At 38.8% G+C, this 12,661-nt stretch overlaps 1 protein-coding gene across 1 annotated transcript in view; it reads left to right on the forward strand.

Annotated features, from left to right (window-relative positions):
• The window catches only part of PACRG (parkin coregulated), a 321,973-nt gene that overhangs the window by 257,370 nt on the left and 51,942 nt on the right, over positions 1 to 12,661 (forward strand). The gene's annotated exons all lie outside the window — the stretch shown is intronic.

A 12,661-nucleotide genomic window follows, 5' to 3' on the forward strand; every position in this document is an offset into this window, starting at 1 on the left:
AAAGTTCCAAGTTTTCCATTTGATGTCTTCTCAATCATCTTGAAGAATTTCCTCTGCCTTTATTATTTCTTGTGGTATAGATCTGCTGCTTCTAGTCTTCTTTTATTTGAAAATGTCTTTATTTCACCTTTATTTTTTTCATTTTTTTTCCAGTTTTACTGAGAAATAATTGACATGCATCACTGTGTAAGCTTATTTTTTTAATTTTTATTGATTTTTTTGGAATCGAGTTTTTATTTAAATTCTAGTTAGCTAACATATAGTGTAATACTGGTTTTAGGAGTAGAATTCAGTGATTCATCACTTACATACAACACCCAGCGCTCATTACAGGTGCCCTCCTTAATACCCATCCCCCCATCTAGCCCATCTCCCGCCCACATCCCCTCCATCAACCTTCTGTTCTCTATCATTAAGAGTCTCTTATGGTCTGCCTCCCTCTCTTTCTTTTTTTTCCCCAATGTCAATCTCTTTTGTTTCTTAAATTCCACATATGAGTGAAAATATATGGTATTTTTATCTTTCTCTAACTTATTTTGCTTAGCATAATATTGTCTAGCTCCATCCACTTTGTTGAAAATGGCAAGATTTCATTCTTTTTGATGGCTGAGTAATATTCCATTGTATATAATATATACCACATCTTCTTTATACCACATCAGTCAATGGACATTTGGGCTCTTTCCATAATTTGGATATTGTTGATAACGCTGCTTTAAACATCAGGGTGCGTGTACCCCTTCTAATCGGTATTTTTGTATCCTTTGGGTAAATACCTTGTAGTGCAATTGCTGGGTCATAGGGTAGTTCTATTTTTACCTTTTTGAGGAATCTCCAGACTGTTTTCCAGAGTGGCTGCCCCAGTTTGCACTCCCACCAACAGTGTAAGAAGGTTCCCCTTGCCCCGCATCCTCACCAACATCTGTTGTTTCCTGGGTTGTTAATTTCAGCCATCTGACAAGTATGAGGATCATATCTCATTGTAGTTTTGATTTGTATTTCCCTGATCCCAAGTGATGTTGAGCATTTTTTCATGTATCTGTTGGCCATTTGTATGTCATCTGTTCCTGTCTTCTGTCCATTTCTTAACTGGATTATTTATTTTTGGGGTGTTAATTTTGATAAGTTCTTTATAGATTCTGGATACTAGCCCTTTATCAGATATGTCATTTGCAAATATCTTCTCCCATTCTGAAGGTCGCCTTTTAGTTTTGTTGATTGTTTCCTTTACTATGCAGAAGCATTTTATCTCCCAGTAGTTCATTTTTGCTTTTGCTTCCCTTATCTCTGGAGACAGATAAAGTAAGAAGTTGCTGTGGCTGAGGTCCAAGGGGTTGCTGCCTGTGTTTCTCCTCTAGGATTTTGATGATTTTCCTGTCTTAAATTTAGGTATTACATCTATTTTAAATTTATTTTTGTGTGTGGTGTAAGAAAGTGGTCTAGTTTCATTCTTCTGCATATTGCTGTCCACTTTTCCTAACACCATTTGTTGAAGAGAGTTTTTTCCACTGAACATTCTTTGCTGCTTTGTCAGAGATTAGTTGACCATATAATTGTGGGTCCATTTCTGAGTTCTCTATTCTATTCCATTGATCTATATGTCTGTTTTTATGCCAGTACCATACTGTCTTGATAATTACAGCTTTATAATGTAGCTTGAAGTCTGAGATTGTGATGCCTCCTACTTTGCTTTTCTTTTTCTTTTTTTTCTTTTTTTTTTTTATTTGAGAGAGAGAGAATGAGACAGAGAGCACATGAGAGGGGGGAGGGTCTGAGGGAGAAGCAGACTCCCCGCCGAGCAGGGAGCCCGATGCGGGACTTGATCCAGGGACTCCAGGATCATGACCTGAGCCGAAGGCAGTCACTTAACCAACTGAGCCACCCAGGCGCCCTGCTTTTCTTTTTCAACATTACTTTGGCTATTTGGGGTGGAACATACAAATTTTAGGATTGTTTGTTCTAGCTCTGTGAAAAATGCTGATGGTTTTTTGATAGGGATTACATTGAATGTGTAGATTACTTTGGATAGTATAGACATTTTAACAATACTTGTACTTCCAATCCGTAAGTATGGAATGTTTTTCCATTTCTTTTTTTTTTTTTTTTTAAGATTTTATTTATTTATTTGACAGAGAGAGACACAGCGAGAGAGGGAACACAAGCAGGGGGAGTGGGAGAGGGAGAAGCAGGCTCCCCACTGAGCAGGGAGCCCGATGCAGGACTCGATCCCAGGACCCTGGGATCATGACCTGAGCCGAAGGCAGCCGCTTAACCGACTGAGCCATCCAGGCGCCCATGTTTTTCCATTTCTTTGTGTTATCTTCAATTTCTTTCATAAGTTTCTATAGTTTTCAGCATACAGATCTTTTACCTCTTTGGTTAGGTTTATTCCTAGGTATCTTATAGGTTTGGTGCAATTGCAAATGGGATCGACTCCTTGATTTCTCTTTCTGCTGCTTCATTATTGGTGTATAGAAATGCAACAGATTTCATTATGTTGATTTTATATCCTGCCACTTTGCTGAATTCCTATATCAGTTCTAGCAATTTTTTGGTGGAGTCTTTTGGGTTTTCTACATAGAGTATCATGTCATCTGTGAAGAGTGAAAGTTTGACTTCTTTCTTGCTGATTTGGATGCCTTTTATTTCTTTTTGTTGTCTGATTGCTGAGGCTAGGACTTCTAGTACTATGATGAACAACAGTGGTAAGAGTGGACATCTCTGTCATGTTCCTGACCTTAGGGGAAAATCTCTCAGTTTTTCCCCATTGAGGATGTTATTAGCTGTAGGTCTTTCATATGTGGCCTATTTATGATGAGGTATTTTCCTTCTATCCCTACTTTGTTGAGGGTTTTTATCAAGAGTGGATTCTGTATTTTTCAAACACTTTTTCTACATCTGTGGGGAGTATCATATGGTTCTTATCCTTTCTTTTATTAATGTGGTGTATCACGTTGATTGATTTGCAGATATTGAACCACCCCTGCAGCCCAGGTATAAATCCCACTTGATCATGGTGAGTAATCCTTTTAATTCAATTAGCTAGTATCTTGTTGAGAATTTTTGCATCCATGTTCATCAGGGGTATTGATCTGTAATTCTACTTTTTAGTGGGGTTTGTGTCTGTTTTTGGAGTCCAGGTAATGCTGGCCTTGTAGAATGAGTTTGGAAGTTTTCCTTCCTTTTCTATTTTTTGGAACAACTTCAGAAAAATAGGTATTAATTATTCTTTAAATGTTTGGTAGAATTTTTAGAAGCCATCTGGCCCTGGACTCTTGTTTGTTGGGAGATTTTTGATTACCACTTCAATTTCTTTGCTGGTTATAGGTCTGTTCAAATTTTCTATTTCTTCCTGCTTCAGTTTTGGTATTTTATATGTTTCAAGGAATGTATCCATTTCTTCCAGATTGTACAATTTGTTGGCATACAATTGCTCATAATATTCTCTTATAATTGTTTGAATTTCTTCGGTGTTGGTTGTGATCTCCCCTCTTTCATTTGTGATTTTATTTGTTTGGATCCTTTCTCTTTTCTGGCTAGGGGTGTATCAGTTTTTAATTCTTTCTTGTTTCATTGTTCTGTTCTGCTGTTTTTTTTTTTTTATTTCTATATCATTTATTTCTCCTCTAATCTTAATTATTTCCCTTCTTCTGCTGGTCTTAGGCTTTATTTGATGTTCTTTTTCCAGTTCCTTTAGGTGAAACATTAGGTTGTGTATTTGAGACTTTTCTTGCTTCTTGAAGAAAGCCTGTCTTGCTATATACTTCCCTCTTATGACCACCTTTGCTGTGTCCCAGAGGTTTTGGACTGTCCTGTTTTCCTTTTCATTTGCTTCCATGTATTTTTTTTTTATTTCTTCTTTAATTTCCTGGTTAACCCATTCATTCTTTAGTAGGATGTTCTTTCTTTAACTTCCATGTATTTATGGTCTTTCCAAATTTTTTCTTATGGTTGACTTCAAGTTTCTTAGTGTTGTGGTCTGAAAATATGCATGGTATGATCTTTTGTATTGGTTGAGGCCTGATTTACGACCCAGTATGTGATCTATTCTGGAGAATGTTCCATATGTACTCTAAAAGACTATGTATTCTGCTACTTTGGGATGAAATGCACTGAATATATCTGTTAAGTCCATCTGGTCCAGTGTGTTATTCAAAGCCATTGTTTCCTTGTTGTTTTTCTGCTTAGATGATCAGTCCATTGCTGTGAATGGGATATTCAAGTCTCTACGATTATTGTATTACCAGTGAGTTTCTTTAAGTTTTTTATTAATTGATTTATATATTTGGCTGCTCCCAAGAGTTGGGGGCATAAATATTTACAATTGGTAGATCTTCTTGTTTTTTTATTATGATATAGTGCCCTTCTTCATCTCTTATTACTGTCTTTGGTTTAAAATCTAGTTTGTCTGATATAGGTATGCCTACTCCAGGTTTCTTTTGATGTCTATTAGCATGGTAGATGGTTCTCCACCCCCTCACTATCAGTCTGGAGCTGTCTTTGGGTCTAAAATGAGTCTCATATAAGCAGCATATAGATGGGTCTTGGTTTTTTCTCCATCCTGGTACCCTGTGTCTTTTGATTAGAGCATTGAGTCCATTTATTTTCTTGTTCATTGGGAGATTTTTGATTACCACTTCTTTCTTTGCTGGTTATAGGTCTGTTCAAATTTTCTATTTCTTCCTGCTTCAGTTTTGGTAGTTTATATGTTTCAAGGAATAACTATTGATATATATGAATGTAGTGCCATTGTATTATCTGTAAAGTCGCTGTTCCTATAGATTGTCTCTGTTCTTTTCTAGTCTTTGTTGCTGTTGGTCTCTCTTTCCCACTCAAAGGGTCCCCTTTAATATTTCCTGCAGAACTGGTTTAATGTTCATGAATCCCTTTAGTTTTTGCTTGTCTTTATCTCTCCTCCTATTCTGAATGACAACCTTGCTATATAGTATTCTTGGCTGCATATTTTTCACAATCACCATGTTGAATATATCATGCCACTATCTTCTGGCCTGCCAAGTCTCTGTGGACAGGTTGCTGCTAACCTTATGTGTCTACCCTTGTAGCTTAAGGATCTTTTGTCCCTAGCTGCTTTCAGAATTCTCTTTATCTTTGTATTTTGCCGGTTTTACTGTGAAATGTCTTGGTGTTGATCTGTGTTTGTTGTTGTTTTTTTTAAACATTTTATTTATTTATTTGAGAGAGGGACAGAGAAAGTGAGAGAGAGCACAAGTGGGGTGAGGGGCAGAGGGAGAAGCAGACTGCCCGCTGAGCAGGGAGCCCGATGAGGGGCTCGATCCCAGGACCCTGGGATCATGACCTGAGCCGAAGGCAGATGCTTAACGACTGAGCCACCCAGGCGCCCCTGTGTTTGTTGATTTTGAAGGGAGTTCTCTGTGTCGCTTGTATTTGAATGCCTGTTTCTTTCCTCAGATAAGGAGTTCTCAGCTATAAGTTGTTCAAATAAACCTTCTGCCCTTTTCTCCCACTCTTCTTCTGGGACTCCTATGATATGGATATTACTGTGCTTTGTGGAATTGCTGAGTTCCCTAAGTCTATATTCATGATCTAATAATTTTCTTTCCCTCTTCTTTTCAGCTTAATTATTTTCCATAATTTTATCTTTTATATCACCTATTCGATCCTCTTCTTTCTCCATTCTCATTGTGATTACATCCAGTTGGTTTTGCATCTCAGTTATAGCATTTTTTATTGTGGCCTGACTAGTCTTTTATCTCTGAACCCAGAGTTTCTCTGGTGTCTTCTATGCTTCTTTAAAGCCCAGCTAGTATTCTTATGACTGTGGTTCTAAATTCTTGTTCAGATATATTGCTTGTATTTGTTTTGAGGAAATACCTGGCTGTGATTTCTTCTTGATCTTTCTTTTGGAGAGAATTCCTCCATCTTGTCATTATGTCTAAGTTTCTCTCTTTTGGGTGTTATGAAAGCTTATGTTTCCTGCTCCTGAGAGTAATACTATATTAAGAAGGGGCCCTAACTGTCCAGGGCCTGGCGCTTCAGTAAGTGTTTCTGGTGTATGTTGTGTGCACTCTGCTGTTGTGTTTTGGCTCCTCTTTCCCACAGGTCAATCCTCTGCAGAATTCCTCCTTGCTTGCTATGGGGAGCGTTTGGACCTTTAACTAGATGTGCTTTGATTTGTTTATTAAGATAAACCTGATTTTTTAAAAAAGCAGTCTGATCCACGAAAAGACAAATGGAAAAGGAAACAAACCAACCAACCAATAAACAAAAAACTATAAGCCTGATTCCAAAGAAAAAAATCATTAAATTAAATTAAATTAAATTAAATTAAATTAAAAATTTTAAAAATTCTAAAAAAGAAAGCCTGATCCTATTTCCACCAGAACTGAAGCTGACACTTAGGAGGACTCTATGATCAGTAGACTTGCTCCATGCAAGGGGCCTGTGTTGGTCCCCTGGGGGAGAGGCCTGCTGTGCTGGCTCATAGTCAGACCTGCCCTAGTAAAGCTACCCCTGCCAGGCGTAGGGGGTGGGGTCTGGTAACCAACTCCAGCCCCTACTGAAGACACTATATTTCTTTCTGAAGTCCAACTGTGCTGGTGGGTGGGTGAGGGTGGTGAAGAATGCATCATCCTGCCCTCTCATCTCTGGGGAGGAGACTCTCAGTGGCCACTATTCAGGAGGCCCTCACAGAAAAGTGAAAATCTCCCCTTCTGTGTCCCAGGCTTTTGTCAGATCCCTGCTCTCAAGCAGTCTGTGCCCGGCCATGGGCATGCCTGGTGCCACAGTTCTCCTGTGTTTCATCTCTGACGACAGTTGGGATTCAAAACCCCAAATCTTAAGGACCCACAAGGCACAGACCTGCTTCCCTCCCCTGGAGGAGAGCCTCACAGCACTGTGCCTGGCACCGTTCTGTCCCAGAAAAGCAGTTGCAGGGTTGCACACAGCAAAAAGCTGCGATGAGGTTATCTGCCCTCTGTCTGTGCCTCTGTCTCCTGCTGTTCAAGAGCCGCTCAATGATGCCCAGTGGACCTTTTGTCCTTGGAGAGGCAATATACCCTCTTCCAAACGTACTCCAGGACGGGAGCATTCTCTCCTTATGTGACCTAGGGGATCCCCACACCATGGTGTCTTGCATGAACCCCACATGCTGCTCTCTTTCCTGCTCTCTCATTCTCTCCCTGACTTCTCTCTGCAAAAAGGTCTCCCTCCCCTTCATGGCACCTCAGCTTTTCTCTCCCCCAATTCTCATCTCCGAACCTTGCATCTGCCACATTCTCTCCCTCCAATTGTGCAGATTGTTTTCTTAATCCTTAGATCAATTTCCTAGTTGTTCAAAATGATTTGATGTTGATCTAGCTGTGTTCAAGGGAGGAGGCAAGCTCAGAGTCCTCCTATTATTCCAACATCTTAGCTCCTCCCTAGGATTTCTTTATATAAAATTGTGTCATTTGCAAATAGAGACCATTTTCCTTCTTCCTTTTCAATTCTGATACCTTTTATTTTTCTTCTTGCCTGATTGCTTTAACTTGGACTTCCAATATCATGTTGAATAGGAGTGGTGAGACTGGGCAGCTTTGTCTTGTTCCTAAACTCAGAAGGAAACTTTCATCCTTTCACCACTGAGCATGATGTGAGCTGTAGACATGTCATATATGATCTTATTATGTTGAGATATGTTCCTTTTATGCCTAATTTGTTGAGTTTTTATCATGAATGGGTGTTGAATTTTGTGGAATGTTTCTTTTTTTTTTGCATTATTGAGATAATCATATGTTTCTTTTCTTTCATTCTATTAATATAATTCATCACATTGATTTATGTTGAATCATCCTTGCATCCCAGGGATAAATCCCATTTGATCATGGCAAATGATCCCCTAAATGTGCTGTTTAATTCAGTTTGCTACTACTTACTGAGTTTTTTTGCATCTGTAGTCATTAGGGATATTGCCCTATAGTTTTCTTTTCTAGTAGTATTCTTTTCTGGTTTTGGTGTTAGGATAATCCTGGTTTCACAAAATGAGTTTGGGAGTGTTTCCTCCTCTTCAATTTTTTGGAAGATTTTGAGAAGGATTGGTGTTAATTACTCTTCAAATGTTTGGTAAAATTCACCACTGAAGCCATCTGGTCCTGGGCTTTTCTTTATTGAAAAAGTTTTGATTACTGATTAAATCTTCTTACTAGTAACTGGTCTATTCAGATTTTCTATTTCTTCTTGATTCAGTCTTAGTAAGTTGTATGTTTCTAAAAATTTTTCCATTTCTTCTAGTTTGTTGAGTTTGTTGGCACATGGTTGTTCACAGTAGCCTCTTAGGATACTTTGAATTTTTGTGGTATCAGTTGCAATGTCTCCTTTTTCTGTTATAATTTGGTTAATTTGAGTCCTTTCTCTTTTTTCCTTGGTTAGTCTAGATAAATGTTTGCAAATTTTGTTTCTTTTGAAAAGAACCAGCTCTTAGTTTGGTTAATCTTTTCTATTGTGTTTCTGTTCTCTATTTATTTATTTCTGCTCTGATCTTTATTATTTCCTTTCTTCTGCTTACTTTGGGCTCAGTTTGTTCTTTTTATAGTTTCCTAAAGTGTAGAGTTAAGCTCTTTACTTGAGACCTTTCTTGCTTCTTAATGTAGGCATTTATTACTATGAACTTCCCACTTAAAACTGCTCTTGCTGCATCCTATAAGTTCTGGCATGTTGTGTTTCCATTTTCATTTGTCTCAGGAAACTTTTTAATTTACCCTTGAGTTTCTTCTTTGATCCATTGGCTGTTCGGGAGATTGTTATTTAATTTCCACATTTGATTTCAGTCTTTTTGAATTTGTTAAGTCTTGTTTTGTGGCCTAATATATGGTCTATACTAGAAAATATTCCATGTGCCCTTGGGAAGAATATGTATTCTGTTGTTGGACAGAATGTTCTGTGTATGTCTCTAATGGCCATTTGGTATATAGTATTGCTAAAATCCACTGTTTCCTTGTTGATTCTCTGTCTGCATGGTTTATCCATTGTTGAGAGGTTGTGATTATTATTGTCTTACTGTTTATTTCTCCTTTTAGCTCTGTTTATTTTTGCTGTATATATTCAGGTGCTCTGATATTCAGTGCATAAATATTTACAATTGCTATATCATCTTGAGATATTGACCCCTTTATCATTTTTTTAAAAGATTTTATTTATTTATTTGAAAGAAAGAGAGAGCGATTGCAAGTAGGCAGACAGGCAGGCAGAGGGAGAGGGAGAAGCAGGCTCCCTCCTGAGCATGGAGCTGGATGTGGGGATTGATCCCAGGATGCTGGGATCATGACCTGAGCCGAAGGCAGATGCTTAACCAACTGAGCCACCCAGGTGCCCCAACCCCTTTATCATTAAATAATGACCTTCTTTGTCTCTTTTTAGCATTTTTATTTTAAAGTCTATTTTGTCTGATATAAGTATAGTTCCTCCTGCCCTTTTTTGTTGTTGTTGTTGTTACAATCTGCTTAAAATGCCTTTTCCCGTCAATTCACTCTCATTCTATTTGTATCTTTAAGGCTAAAGTGAGTCTTGTGTGGCAGCATATTGTTGGTTGTTGTTATTGTTATTTTTAATCCACTCAGCCATTCTATGTCTTTTGATAGGAGAATTTAATCCATTTACATTTAATTATTGCTAGATAATCACTTACTATTGGCATTTTGTTCATTGTTTTCTGGCTGTTTTGTAGATCCATTGTTCCTTGGTTTCTCTCTCTCTCTCTCTCTCTCTCTCATCTTTTGGTATCAGTATGTTTTGACTTCTTTATGATATTCTTTTGTGTAACTTGTAACCGCATATTGAATTCCATTCTCTAGAATTCACATGCTTTGCACTTTACTTCTTCTCCCTCTCACATTTTAGATTATTGCTGTTATAATCTGTTTCTTTATATTGTGTAACTAACTCAGATTACTGTATTTATAGTTATTTTTTGCTGTAATGATTTTTTTAAACTTTTAAACTAGAGTTGTGAGTTATGACCACTGTTACCATATTGCAGAATCTAACTATGACTACATATTTATTATTACCAGTGAGACTTATGCTACCTTTATGTATTTTTATAGATGTTAATTAGTATTCTTTTGCTTCTACCCAAAGAATTCCCTTTAGCATTTCTTGTAAGGCTGGTCTGATGGTAATGAACTACCTCAGCTTTTGTTTGTTCAGGAAAGATTTTATCCCTTCTTCATTTCTTTTTTTTTTTTTTTAAGATTTTATTTATTTATTTGACAGAGAGAGAGAGAGCACAAGTAGGCAGAGCAGCAGGCAGAGGGAGAGGGAGAAGCAGGCTTCCCGCTGAGCAGGGAGCCCGATGTGGGGCTCGATCCCAGGACCCTGGAATCATGACCCGAGCTGAAGGCAGATGCTTAGCCTACTGAGCCACCCAGGTGCCCCTTCATTTCTGAAGGACAGCCTCACCAGATATAGAATTCTTGGTTGATAGATTTCGTCTCAACATTTTGAATATGTCATCCTATTCTCTCCTGGCCTGAAAATTTTCTATTGAGAAATCTACCAGTATTCTTATGGGATTTCCTTTGTATGTAACTTCTTTCTTTCCTCTTGCTGCTTTTAAAATTCTTTCTTTGTCTTTGACTTTTTACAATTTAATTACAATGTATCTCAGTGTAGCCCTATTCAGGATTCAACCTATTTGGAGTCCTTTGTGCCTCATGGATCTGGATGTCCATTATTTACCTAGGTTCAAGAAGTTTTAAAATATATTTGCTGTCCCTTTTTCTTTCTCTTCTCCTTCCAGAATTTCCACAATGCAAATAATGTTTATTTCATTGTGTCCTAGAATACCCATAGGTTTTCTTCACTGTTTTTTTTTTTTTTTCTTTTTGCTCCTCTGATTGGGTATTTTCCAATATCCTATCCTCCATGTTGCTGATTCTTCTGCATGGTTGAGTCCTCTTTTGAAAGCTTCTATGAATTTTTCAGTTCAGTTATTATATTTTTCAACTCTAGGGATTTCTGTTTATTTGTTTTTTGATGGTTGCTGTTTCTTTGTTTAACTTTTTATTTTGTCCATACATTGTTTTTTTGGTTTCATTTAGTTGTCTGTGCTTTTTTGTAGTGCACTAAACTTCCTTAAGAGGATCATTCTGAGTTCTTTGATAGTTCATGGATCTCTATATCTTTAGGGTCACTTATTGGAGCTTTATTAGTTTCCCTTGATGGTGTCATATGTACCTGATTTTTCGTGATCCTTGATTCCTTACACTGGTGTCTGCACATTTAAGTGATGGGGCTTCTCTTCCATACTTTACAGGTTTGCTTTGGCAGAGACAAGTTTTTCACCCATCAGTTAGAGCTTCTGGACATATCAGCTGGTAATGTCTTTGGGCAGATGGGGCCTGCTATTATGGCCTATTTTTGGGTGAGGCAACTATTTGAGCTCTGAGAACAGGTGTGAGGATGTGCCAGTGTCTGAGAACAGCTGGATAGGACTGCTAGTCTAGTTTCCTACCCAAGTGAGGCTGTAGGATGGGCTCTGTGATTGCCTGAATTTTCTGGTCAGGTTTATTAGATGATCAAGGTTGATTACTATATTCAGTAGTAGATAAGGTTATGAATTAGCTTCCCTGGCCTGGCAGGGCAGCAAGCCAGATCCCAGTGCCTATACAGCTTTTTCTGTGGGAGTCTAAATTAGGCTTTAGTGTGCACTGAATTTCCTGGTCAGGTGAGGTCACCAGTTTTGTTCTGCAGACAGGAAAAGCCATGGAGTTGATTCTGTTCAAGTGCCACTGTGCTTGAATGACCTATGCAGTTTCCCTTGAGCTCTGGTTAGGTTGCCTGGTCAGATAGGCTGAAGGCTATATTCAGTGAGGAGTGAAGCTATTAATTAGATTCCCTACCTAGGCACAGCAGGAGAAGTAGCTCTAAAAGTGGTAAAGCTCTTGGTTACCTTAAGCCAAACTGCATCCCAAGTTCCTTGGCAGGACAAGGACATTGGCTTTGCCCTACAGATGATTGGCTCTGTCTGCCCTTCTCTCAGCTCTAGTACTGCTGGTCTACACAGTTTTCAGAAGTTGTCACCAGCCCTTCTGGTCAGATGGGGCTGGAAGACACTTTCTACGGTTGGTGGAGCTATGTCTCAACCCCCTTGCCTGGGTAGGAAGGGAAGGGATCTCTCCAGGCTACTCTTAATTTCTCAAACAATTTCTCCAGTTAGGAGGTGCCAGGAGCTATCCCCCATCTTATTTCTGAATTAATCTCCCTGCCTGTGCATAGGGCAGGAAGACTCCACACCCATTACAGATTTTGCTCTGGGAGTGACCTGTTTTGCTTGTCCCCCTTTTGGTTCCAGTGCCACATAGCTTCCAGTTGTTGATCCCAGCCCATCTGCTCAGATGGGGCTAACCGGCACTCTGTACAGTGGGTGGGCTGTACTCAATACCTTGGCTAGGCATGGGCAAACTGGGCTCTAAGGCTGGTAGAACTCCTCATTTGAGGATCTGAATCAGGCCAATCTGCACTCTGCCAAGTTCCCTGATCAGAGTGCACCCCTGACTTGGTTCTGCAGATGAGCAATACCTCCAGGTGGGATTACTACTTGGGCACTGCAGATATGAACTCAGTTTGTCAAATTCTGTGTACTGGCTATTGCAAGTCCCTAACTCCTTTTCTGTCACAATCCAAATTCTCAGTGGCCAGGCAC

Source organism: Mirounga leonina, unplaced genomic scaffold, assembly GCF_011800145.1.
Source record: "Mirounga leonina isolate KUSES-001 unplaced genomic scaffold, KU_Mleo_1.0 Mir_54, whole genome shotgun sequence".
Taxonomy (NCBI): Eukaryota; Metazoa; Chordata; class Mammalia; order Carnivora; family Phocidae; genus Mirounga; species Mirounga leonina.